The sequence below is a fragment of the Piliocolobus tephrosceles genome, chromosome 6 (assembly GCF_002776525.5).
Source record: "Piliocolobus tephrosceles isolate RC106 chromosome 6, ASM277652v3, whole genome shotgun sequence".
NCBI lineage: Eukaryota > Metazoa > Chordata > Mammalia > Primates > Cercopithecidae > Piliocolobus > Piliocolobus tephrosceles.
This window is the reverse complement of record NC_045439.1, coordinates 140,589,956-140,602,321: the sequence shown is the minus strand read 5'-3', so window position 1 is coordinate 140,602,321 and position 12,366 is coordinate 140,589,956. Positions and strand designations below refer to the sequence as shown.

At 41.9% G+C, this 12,366-nt stretch overlaps 1 protein-coding gene and 1 long non-coding RNA gene across 11 annotated transcripts in view; one reads left to right on the top strand and one right to left on the bottom strand.

The window, feature by feature from the left end:
- Positions 1–7,807, top strand: part of LOC111548346 — a 71,746-nt gene extending 63,939 nt beyond the window's left edge. Inside the window, exons 4-5 of one of the 2 annotated variants that reach the window (XR_002733378.1) lie at positions 4,018–4,271; positions 7,025–7,807. This is a non-coding gene — a long non-coding RNA (uncharacterized LOC111548346). The remainder of the gene's footprint in view (positions 1–4,017; positions 4,272–7,024) is intronic. The other variant, XR_002733379.1, reaches the window with a different exon arrangement.
- Positions 1–12,366, bottom strand: part of IQCH (IQ motif containing H) — a 255,305-nt gene that overhangs the window by 79,677 nt on the left and 163,262 nt on the right. The window lies entirely within an intron of this gene.

Genomic DNA, 12,366 nt, shown 5'->3' with positions numbered 1-12,366 from the left:
TTGTCCTCTATGCACTGCCTGCCCCAACTCCTTGGAACAGCTGGTTGATTCTAGGTCCAGTGCCCACTGACAAACCACAGTAGAAGACTAAACATCTGACACTATGCTCTCAGCAGGTTCAAAACATCTGAATAACTTCCGAAATATCCAGAAAATCTTGGTGGGAGAGTTTCATTAGTTAGCTTAGTAAGTGCTTGACATACAAAACAGAACCTCCCTGAAAGGCGGAGAGTGCCCTGGCTCACACTCCGCTCAGGACGACTCCCTGCAGAGTGGGAGGAGGTCTGTTAAGAAGGGCTGGGGAAGTGCTCATGCAGAGAGCTCTGCCTTGTGATGCAGAAGCAAGGAAACTGCTGTCAAAGCAATGGGCCTTTTCCCTCCTTCATATCCTATATACTGTGCACATTTTCTCTGATCTTTACTGTGAATTACCTGATCACCCCAAAGCCCTGCATTTAAATTATAAACAAGCATGGGAAATGCACAGCTCCAGCAACCTGGACTCCTTTGTTCTTTCTCTGAACAGTCCCCAAAATCCATCTTTCTTTTGTTTTACACTTGTTTTAGTTAAAAACATTCCATTTTATCTCTGATTCATGAAGTGCCCCAAAGCTGGGACAATGAAACACAATGTTAGAATCCCACTCTTCTCTGGAAAATGGAATGGCAAGGAAAGGAAGTCTCACAGCCCAGGCCCTTTGTCAGGAAAGTGGGAATTTCTTTGTTCTGCCTTGATTAAATGACTTTTCCTGCCCTACTGCTGGGGAACGTGAAATCATCTACCAGTTACACACTATGTGGTCATTCATACCAAGACAGTCCAAAGAGAAATCGTTCACTCATCTATACAGCAAAAATTACAGAATGTCAGGCCTTTTAAGCAACTGGACTAGACAAAAAGTGTTTATAAATATATAATTTTTTTTTTTTTTTTTTTTTTGGTGTTGGGGAGAGAGGGAGAAAAGGCAGTGAAGGAGTAGATAAAAGCCTTGCCACGTAAATCTTGAAAGATGTCCTTCAGCTTAAGGATCAAGTCCAAACTCCTCAACACAACAGATGAGGAAGGTCCTCTGTGATATGGCCTCTGACTCCTAATGTGGCCTCACTTTCCTGCCCAGCTCCCAGCCTCCCCCTAACCTGCCCTCCTCTGCCTTCCTTCTTCCTCTTCCTCCCCTTGCGGACTCCTCCTCATCCTTCCTGAGGTGGTTCCAGCCACATCAGCCACCCTAGTTGGGAGAGAAGGCTTTCTCCCTGCTCTCAGCTCTCTCCGGGCTGCTTAATGGCATGGGCATTGGCTTTGAGGTCAGTCTCCCAGTCCCTAGCACAGGGAACACTAAATGTCTGTAGAATGAGTCACAACGCTGGTAAACATAGGATGTAGTCCTTAAAGCTGAAGTTACAGAATAAGATAAAATGTGAAACCTCTCAATGGGCTCCTCCTTGCTGCTTAGGAAGCAGCTGGAGGGAAGGCTGCTTAAGAACCACAGACTCTTCCTGGGCGGACTTTATGGGATTCCCTGCCTCTGAAGGGCATCGGGAAGATAAATGAGGTCGCATTTATGAAGTGTCACCTCAGATGCAACATACTATGTGAGGGCCAATAAGTAACTCATCAGCCTGCTGCTTGTGTGTGGCATCTGGACACTGTGCCAGGCTTCTGCCAACGCCTCTGCTCACAAAGCCAGACATTCTGCTTTGATGCTTGGACTTTTCACCGTGCACAAAGCCACAGTAAGGGGGTAAATTTCCTAGAGGAAAGTCAGCTGCTGGAATCTGGAGGAGTAATCGTGTCCCACCATGAGAGGTACACAGCTGAAGGCACTGGCGGGGTAACATTCAATAGGGATGCTGGGGCACAAGAGGCAGCTTGGGGACATGATTCATTCTCTAAGAAAAAGGCATGCAGAGGAATAATGTGAGGTAAGAGGAGAGGGGGTATTAACTGTTTAATTTATTTCTTTATTTTGAAAGTGTCTGATGGGAAAAACAAGGATTATACTAAGAATGGCCTCAGCACCAATGAAAATTGTCTTCCCATCCCTACAAAACAAACCAAAAAAAATACAGCAGGACCTGCAGCTCATATATTCAAGTAAGGTCAGAAAAATGACATTCTTGGTGAAAGCTTCATTTTATTTTATCCCCCCCAAAAAACAACCCTTTACAGTCTGGTTTCTGCTGGTACTCAGAAGCTGCTTGTGAACTGGTGGGTTAGGCGAGACTTCAAATCCAGGAGCAAAGGACTCCATCGCAGCAGTGGTTTAACAAGCTAAGAACACCCTTTTCCCAAGAAGCAACAAGGTCCCAACGGCCACAAAGGGTCTATCGACGTCAGATGCAAGCTCTCAGTTTTTGGGGGGCTTTCTGCTCTCTAGTTTTTATCATTTTGCATAGTTCAAACATAATGCCACAACTTTAAGGGCAGATGCTGGTAAGGGAAGATCTGTAGCTCTTCAAGTTTATTCTGTTCAAAACAAACTTATGTACACACACACACACACACACACACACACACACACACACCCCTTCCATAACAGACACTCCAATTCATGTGAATCATTAGAATAGTATTTGTAAAATACTTTCTCTTGTCACAGGTTCACATTCATGATCTCATTCAGTCCTTTCAGCAACACTCTGTGATAGCCACTACCATGTTATTCCTCTTGCTTTAAAATGGGAAGCTGAGGGACTTTGAAGAGGCTTGTGTAAGATCACTCGGTGAGTTGTAATGTTCAACAAATGATTAAAGACAGAAAATAAGAGAGTTAGGGGAACCATTTCTAGCTTGCCTTCTTCTTCCCTTTTCTACTTTCCCAAAGTGTATATATATTGAGTATCTGTTATAAGCCAGCAACAGGGGCACATCTTTATCTTAAAAACTTGTGAAATGAGGCCGGGCGTGGTGGCTCATGCCTGTAATCCCAGCACTTTGGGTGGGCGAATCACTTGAGGTCAGGAGTTCACGACCAGCTTGACTAGCATGGTGAAACCCTGTCTCTACCAAAAACACAAAAATTAGCTGGGCATGGTGGTGGGCACCTGTAATCCCAGCTATTTGGGAGGCTGAGGCAGGAGAATTGCTTGAATCCGGGAGGCAGAGGTTGCAGTAAATTGAGATCACGTCATTGCACTCCAGCCTGGGCAACAAGGGCAAAACTCTGTCTCTAAAACAAACAAACAAACAAACAAAAAACCTTATGAAATGAATGGTTAGGAAGTTTTTTTGCTTTGCATTGAGTAATTGAGTAACACCAAGGTGACGGACGATGGACGACCACATTAGTGTTTCAGAGAGTCTGTTATCCATTTTGAACAGATCATTTAGAGCTAATGACTTGGGAAGTGTGGAAAGAAAAATATATACCTTGTAGGTAATAAACAAGTGCTAGAAAAAAAATACACTTTTGAAAAAAGTCAGAATTCCAGATTTTCATTCCATCATGATTGCACTGGCTCTGGGAATGCAAGTAGTTGCTAGTTTTGTGGGGCTGATAGCTCTAGAGTAATTCCCATCAGAAGAAACTTCAGCCCCATCTTTGCCACTGCACAGGCTTGCCTCCACTTTTTCCAGTGCTCACATTTACCTCTCAGAGTGCATAAACAATTGTCAGGACCTTGGAAGGTTCCAAGACATCTGCAGAAGGCATGGGGCTCCACCAGCCTGGCCGATGCACCCCAGAGATCCTTGTCTACCAAGTATGTACCTTGCCTCTTGCTCTCTCTTTTTCTATCAAGAAAGTGTAAATTTGAAGGAAGAGATGTCTGAATGAATGAGATTCAGGATATCTTAGGGGAAGCCAGTAAACTATCCACTGCACTCAATGACTAAAGCTACTTCAAACTCTAGCGTCAGCTTCCCCAACCAAGTAAATTCCAAGAGTGCCTCTCTCTGTGTGTGTGTATTACACACACATACTCACATACAGACACACATTGGTGTAACTGGGTCATGTGCCAATCTGCAGTGGTGAATTAATAACTTTTTGGTTAATCACCTCAAATCTCCCATATCAGACACTGATGGCGTTCAAAAGAAAATCAAGGGACCTGCCTACGTGGTTCTGCTTTCTAGATGCTTCTGACATCCCTACATGGAGGCCTAGAGAGTGAAAAGGGCAAGACCTGAAAAAGTAAGCAAGACTGTCAGTGTTGAAATGAGCCATGTGGACTATCTAGGACAAACGCCTCATGTCACAGAAGAGGGAACGAGGGCTTCTCCAGTCACACTGGGAGGCCGCAGGTGCTCTCTGGCTGCCTCTGACTCCTGGGTGAGTGCTCCCCACTGGCCTTGCTGCCTCTTCAGAGTGTCAAGTGTGAAGCACCATGAAAGGTGCTCAGGATTTGAATCAGCTAGTGGTACACAGATTGAGAAGGGAGGGGTTCCACATTTGAGGGTGAATTTAGAAGGGCTGCCTCCCTGTGCACAGGATACATTTTAGTCACTTTTTAGGCTTTATTAAAAGTCTAAAAGCTTTTAATGATTAAAAGCTCACCATGTGGTAGGCATGTGCAGGGTGGTTTACATTTATTATCTCAGCCAATCTCTGAGGTAGATATTGTCATCCCCTCTTCATGTCACACTGCCATAAAGTAGCAAAACTGGGATTCAAACCCAATTGCTACCAGTGTGCTATGGTGCAGTGGAATCTGTGCTGGTAACTGCCATCAAGGCACAAGTACTCAGTCTGGGCTGGATTCCATCATCCACAGGTGATGCTAAGTCAGTGCTGTCAAATGTATGAAAATATGGCAGCATGGGCCTTTGTCACTGGCTGCCCAGCATCTATGTCCCCTCTTTCAGGGTAATATTCCAAACTTCTTTCAGGACCAATCCTTTCCCCATGCCTAACTATGTGAGTTGATTGAGAGTGCTGCCCCCCAACTCAGCGGCAAGGATTGGTCCTGTTGAGCAAAGCCACATCCTGGCTACAGTGATTGGTTCAGGACGGGCACATGACCCAATTAGACCAATCAAATATTAGGAAGCACTTCCTGGGGCCTTCTGAGAAAGCAGCTTTATGGTCTTCTGAGAATGCTACCAGATGAGATGTTCTCTCTTCCTATCGCCTTGAGCAGGGACGAACTGCAGGAGCTACTGGCAGCCATCTTGTAACCCTAAGGATGGCCAGCCTTAGAATGGAGCACAGTGTACAGGAAAGTGGAAAGTAACTGGGTCCTTGGTGACATCATTGAGCCTTGTCTGGAGCCAGACCAAAGTTTGGATTTTTAGTTACCTGAGATAATAAATTATCTTTATTTTTAAGACCATTTTGGGTTGGGTTTTCTGTTAGTTGAAACTTAAAACATTTTAAACTGATGCAAATGGGTGAACTAAACTGTGTATCCACAATCCATGATGGGTGTTTTCAGCCAGCAAATGCTCTGACCACTGTGTGCATTGGTAACTTTCATTCTGCAATCAGCAGTGGAGTTTCCACTCATTCCTTTCCATCCAGATTATTAGAAATAGTCCCTCTTTAGAGTGCAAAAATATGCTGAGAGGATGAAGAAAAAATGAAAATGTCTTTGGCAAGTTATAAACTACTTCCCACACCTACTTAAAGTTTAAGGACTGCTTTAATACTCCATGTTTAATTGTTAATTGAGAATTTAAAAATCAAAAATGCCAACTTTGCCTTCGATGAGATGGAAAATTATGCTGCTGTAGAAGGTAACATAATGTAAAACAGCCAACATTACCAAGGCACACAAATGTTTTTGGTATGTAAAATTGCTTTGTAAAATATTTGCTCCATCTGCTGAAAGCGGCAAAGACAATTTTCCCTTGATAGCTAATGGCCCATTTCGGCTGTGTGGCAAGTGATTCGCTGCGGTGGCGGCTCTCATTAAACAGAATGGTGAAAATGCGGTATATAATTCCATACTTATGTAGCATTATCCACTCGCTGCTTCTCGAGGAGTCTGTCCCTCATTATCTAGGCCTCCACCTTGCACCAACATGCAGGCCTAGCAGTTGATTTGACTCGGGAAGCGTTTTGTCCAACTGAGGCACATATGTTGTGCCTCCATTCCAAAGCTCAGCGCAACTGCTCTGCCCCCAACCACACACACTAGAGAGGTTCATTCCCTTTCAACTTTCCAGCACTTAAACTGCTGTTTCTTTTTTCTCCTCACCACAGGGGGCTGTGGTTTTCTTTCTAGGCTCACCCTGTGCGCGCTGCATGCTGGGGGTTTCAATAGATAAAGATTAAATGCTTCTTGAAATTCGTAATTGAACTTTGCACATACACAAAGGCAGGAAAATTTTTCCCCGGGACAAAATTGCCATCATCAAAACCCTGACAAGCCCCGTCCTTGGTTCATGGTGTACGTGAGGGCCTGCAATCCTTTTCTTTCAGGGAGTTGTTTACACTACTCCCGGAATTACTTCGACATCTGCTAAAGGAACAATTAAAGATAAATAATCCAGGGTGGTTTACAAAAAGAAGAATATGTTCATGGTTGGGAAATGATATTAAAAAGTAGTTACAGCAGCAAGTGACTGGTGTTTTAAAAATATTTTTAACATTGGAAAATGGTTTTAAGGAAATTATATTAAAATATAAGAGTGACATCAAGTAAACACACATGCCTGTTCTAAAGATCATGCAATATTTTAAAGCAGAAACCATGTGTTTTTAAAATCAGCCATAAGTGGAAGTAGCCATAATTATCATTACTGGTAATGGAGTCTTTCTTTCCAGTTAGAGAAATATCGCTGGTTGAGAAAATTGCGTATGCTGATGAAAGCTCTTTAATTGAAAATTAAAAACAAAAGGAAACACATGTGCCCTTTGGATTTGATTTTTCATTCAAGTAGTGGGGGAGAGGAGTCTGTGGAATGAAATGAGAGACTATCGGGAGAATTTATATTTTAATTTTATGCAAAAGGAATGGGCAAGCAGTGACCTTTCTTTATCAGAGTGAAGAGCTGCGCCTTCTTTGATATTTCCACGCATACAGATGCATACACTTGAGGCAGGTGTAGTAGCATTATAGATTGATTGTTTTCTTTCCACAGACCATGCTCGTTAAAATACCAGGATGGTAAATCAGTGAATTCCAAAGTCAGAATTTTTGTTGGATCTGGCACAGTGACAGGAAAGTCTGAGCCTTCTCAAGGGCATCCGTGTCTCACCGAGGGGCACCAAGGACAGATGACCAGAAGCAAATGGCGCAGTCACCGTCAGAGGAGAGTAAAACTCATTCTGAAACCGTTCCAAATGCCCATGCCTGTTCTGTGGTTTTCAGCAAAGCAGACCTTTCCAAAAGACCTCCAACGGGGACTTCCTGGATGTGAGAACACTAACCAATTCTCGTTCCTCTCATCTTTTGCTTTATTCCTTCCTTCCACGCTGTTATTGCGAAAAACTGGCAGTTAAATTCAATTGATTCAAAGTATTCGGGATCCATATGGCCGCCAACCCTGGAGCTGAAGCGGCGATAGCGCCTCACTGCTGTTTTCAAGCATTTGCCTCTCCTCCAGTCCCCAGATGGTGGGAGTAACATTTAAACCTCCTTTTCTCTGCCTTGTACAATAGACCTTGGCACCATTTCAACTGTTTACTCCGGTAATTAACAGCTCTGATACCACAACAATTACAACTCCTACACTCTCACCACAATAATGCTATGAATTAGTGAGAGCTAATGGCTGGAAGGTAGAGTGTTTCCAGACTGTGAGATCTGTGCATTTTTAGAATAAAATAAAAGGTACAAACAGCACGCTTGCAGTAGACAATGATTACCTAGTAATTAGTTTACACAAAGCTTCCTATTTAATGGCAAAACGCTGTAATTAACGTGTGACAGAAAATCAAAGGGTACTTTGTAAGCATATGAAAAATTAACACTGCAGGCCCATAGCTTTATGTACTGATTAGAAGCATATTAAATCAATAGGACACACAAACCAACAGCTTGTGTAGCTGATTATTATAGGTCCTCAGAAGGGGTACCCTGGCTTTCATTTCACTTGGGGAGGCAATTTTCCTTCTCCTGTCATCTTCCTCAGGCACAGAGAGACACCTCAAACTCAACCCTGGCAGCTTCATGAAAATACCCACTGAACTGGAAGAAAACATTCTAAGTCATTCTCGGCGATAAAGACAAATATGTAAATGATTAAGACTTTCCAATGATTGTGGTGACGTGCTGCTACACTAATTAGAAAATACACCGACTGGAACCAGAAAAGAAAGCCACTGGGTTGCAATCTTTTGGTCAGAATAGTCTCTACTTTGTCAAGCCTCTTTATTCAACTCATAGAAAGTTCAAATAAATTGAACGGTTTTATATTTCTACATGAGAAGAAAGCAGGCTGCTATGAAGACTTATTCTTTCCAAGGCACTGTCTGGGTAAAGCACAGGCTGGGAAAAACTGGATCAACCAACATTCTGTATCTTCAACAGCCACAACCCCATATAATGATGGCTAATGGACATAGACAGCAATAGCTTGGAAGCCTACCAGAGCCTAAAGAACCTTCTAAATCACCAAAGAAAGATTAAGTTGTATGTACTTACTCAATGTTACCTGTATTTTGTTGTAGACAATTTTATGGTAATAATAATAACAATAATAATAGGTAGCATTTCTTAAAGTCTAATTATGTGCTAAGCACGCTGCTCGCCAATTCACAGAATTCTCTTATTTACTTGTCACCACTTCCCCATGAGACAGGTACTAATCTCTCTTTACAGATAGAGAAAGGGAGACTTGGAGAGCTGAAGTAATTTGCCTATGGTTATCCCCCAGGAAGCATGGGAGTCTAACCTAGGTGTCCCTGGCTATGGTACCCCAGGAAGTCAAACTACCTCTTAGCTACCCTGAATGACTAGCCTGTTCCATCACTCATTCTGCTTAAAAGGCAGTTTACTATGTCAACCTGGAATAGGAGACTACAAAAATTCAAACAAAAACAAAATATTTGGTTGCTTATTTTTTTAAAAACAGGGTGTTTCTGCTTTTAGAGATAGGAGTCTTGTTCTGTCACCCAGGCTGGAGAGTGGTGGTGCAGTCATGGCTCATTGCAGCCTCAAACTCCTGGGCTTGAGTGATCCTCTTTCTTCAGGCTCCTAAGTAGCTGGAACTACAGGCACACAGCTGATTTTTAAATTTTTTGTAGAGATAGGGTCTTACTATATTGCCCGGGCTGGTCTTGAACTCTTGGCCTCAAGCCAACTCCTACCTCGACCTTCCAAAGTGTTGGGATTACAAAATATTACAGGAGTGACCGATTGCACTGGGCTAAAAACCAGGGTTTTAAATGCTTACGATATTTTTAATGCTACATCTGATTGTGAAGGTGGGCTACTGCAAGCTTTTTGGGAATTTACAGGCTCACTAAAATGATCACGATAGTGTATTAAATTGAGAAAGGCATTGAAAATCTGTCATTCCCATGAACAACCAAAGGGTGATGTCTAAAATTCTCTCTCATCACCCATGCACATAATCAAGTATGTGAGGCGGTTGGGTTGCAAAAGCTGAATCTAGAAACTCCCAGGCAGGGCTCCTCCTCTCCAGCTCTGAGGTGTGTGTATTGATGGCCCCCTACACCTCCCAGTTTGCCAGCTCTTCTGTTATCTAGGAAAGGGAAGAAATTTGAGAGCAGTGGCCTCTGTGTTCCAGGAATATTTGTGTTTTCCCACAAATCTCTGGAAAGCAGAAAACTTGCCACAAGGGCAGCACACGGTATGAGTCACAGAGGCAAGGACCTGCAGGAGAACACTTCTCCAGGACTTTCAAATAAGAACGTCTTTCCTAAATGTACTTGGCTCAGTGTGGCAAATGCACTGGGCTAGCAGCAGTCAGATGTGGGTTAAAAGCAAGGCACAATCATTTATTAGCTATAAATTTGGGCAAGTCACTTCTCAAGAATAAGTTTCCTCATCTGTAAACAGAATAGTAATACCTTCCTTATACCTTAAACTGGTGTGAAGTAAATGAGTAAAAACCTCAGCGTTTTTCTGAGTTTAAATGAGACAATTCAGGTAATGTGCTTAGCACAATACCTGGTACCCAGTAGGTACTCTGCAGTATTTATTTATGATGATGATGATGATGATGATGACGACAACAAAGAAATACAAGGAAATGCCAACACCTTAACAGTGTATTCATAGATCTACAAAATGTTTAATTTCAGTGTTCTGGCAACCACTAAATACATAAAGATAATCTAAGAAGTCAAGATTTTAGCACATAAAAATAAATATAAAAACAAGTGAACAATAATCATTTATATGTAGTTTCATGACTAGAAAAAAGAATAACCTAGATTTTTTTCTTAACCTAGAAAATCTAGATTAAAAAAATATAAAAATCTTGTGCTTTTGATACAAAACACAAATAATAAGGACATGAGAAAAGAATATCCCTTGCTAGTAATCAAATAATAGCAATGAGAAGCTGGATTTTTAGATCTAAAATAAAAGTGCAGGCCGGGCGCGGTGGCTCAAGCCTGTAATCCCAGCACTTTGGGAGGCCAAGACGGGCGGATCACGAGGTCAGGAGATCGAGACCATCCTGGCTAATATGGTGAAACCCCGTCTCTAATAGAAAATACAAAAAACTAGCCGGGCGACGAGGCGGGCGCCTGTAGTCCCAGCTACTCGGGAGGCTGAGACAGGAGAATGGCGTGAACCCGGGAGGTGGAGCTTGCAGTGAGCTGAGATCCGGCCACTGCACTCCAGCCTGGGCGGCAGGGCAAGACTCCGTCTCAAAAAAAAAAAATAAATAAAATAAAATAAAATAAAATAAAATAAAATAAAATAAAATAAAATAAAATAAAAGTGCAAATAGTTCATAATATCCCTGATGGTAAGGTTGTGATAAAACTAGTATGATTATTCTCTGCTAGGTGCTTTGGAAATTGGTACTACCTTCTTAGGAATATGGCAATATGTAACAAAAGCCATAAAATATTCTACTCCTGGGTCCTTCTCCTAGGGAAGTAACTCAACAGAAGCAAAAAGAGGTATATACAAAAACCGAATATAAAAACAAACAAATCTTTCCTCCCTCCTTCCTCCCCCCACCAAAAAATGAAAGCCAGAAACAGCCTAAATTTCCAACTTAGTTGAATTGTTTAATATATTAGAGTTCATCAATATGAGAGAATATTATGCACCTATTAATTGTGAAGACTATGTATAAACATGGAGAATATTTAAGATGTGATGTTTAACTAGCATATACACTATTATTGTAGCTATGAGAAAGATATACTGCATATTTAGAAATCCATACACAAAAATGAAAACAACTATGTTTGGGGAAATGATTATGTACTTATTTGGTTAAATATTTTAAAAATCTTGTTATATTTAAACTTTTCTAAAAATGATGTGATTACAGGCAGTGGCTCTTTGGGATCACCTAATAAATACCTACTAAATTCTACATGGGACAACGAGCTCTGCCATCCTGCAATGGCTCCTATGACTAGTTCCAGGGCCATTCTGAATGGGCAGAGGTCTTCACAATGGAGGTGGAGATGCAGAGTTCTATGCCATGAAATGGTTAATGATTCTCTTTTGTAATTATATTTTCTGTTTGTGCCTTAGTTCTCAAAGGAGGCAAAACAACTGTAGTTTATTCTACCTTTTCTAGGCATAGTTCTTCTCTTACCTTTGTGATCCCTAAATTAATATCAAATGTCTAACTAGTTTTTTTCCTCCATTGGTGATCCCCAAATTAATATCAAATGTCAAACAAAGTAAACCAAAGTACAAACAAAGGTAAAACTGCTCTTGCAAAGGGCTAAAATAGCAATGTTTACTAGAAGCATTCAAGAGCCAGTTCAATTTCCTTTTTCTCATTAAGTGGTAAAACAGTAATGCCAAGACCACATCCCAGAATCTCCAGGGTCACAGAGGCCCAACGAAGGGCTGCACAGAGAAACTTGAAAGTGAACTAGCTTAGTTCTCTACACACAGAAATTGTTCTACAAAGATCTCTTGCAAAGCACTGTCACCAGTAGCATCACTGCCACTAAGCCAATGACCCAGGAATTGAGGAAAGGAAAACACCAATAAAGAAAAAAACAGAAAAAAGCCACAAGGACTGATACCCACAGTAAACGTCTGCCTGGGTCTCCCTAGACTGTCTTAGGTGAGTTTACCCAGGAATGTTTCTCTCCTACATGTTTGCCTTCCTTTGTTTAAGCCTTTATTCCTCCTAAATGAAAATAAATACCCCCGACTGGGGAACGGGGAGTTTGGAGTGTGTGCAAGAGTGTGGATTCATTAAAACTTAACGAGCAGAGTACTTAAGTGAATGAGTTCACTGGAACTTGCTGGGGGAAGTAGGTTTTGTTAGCTGGTAGGATGAAGAGAATAGGCTTGGTACCAAGTCAC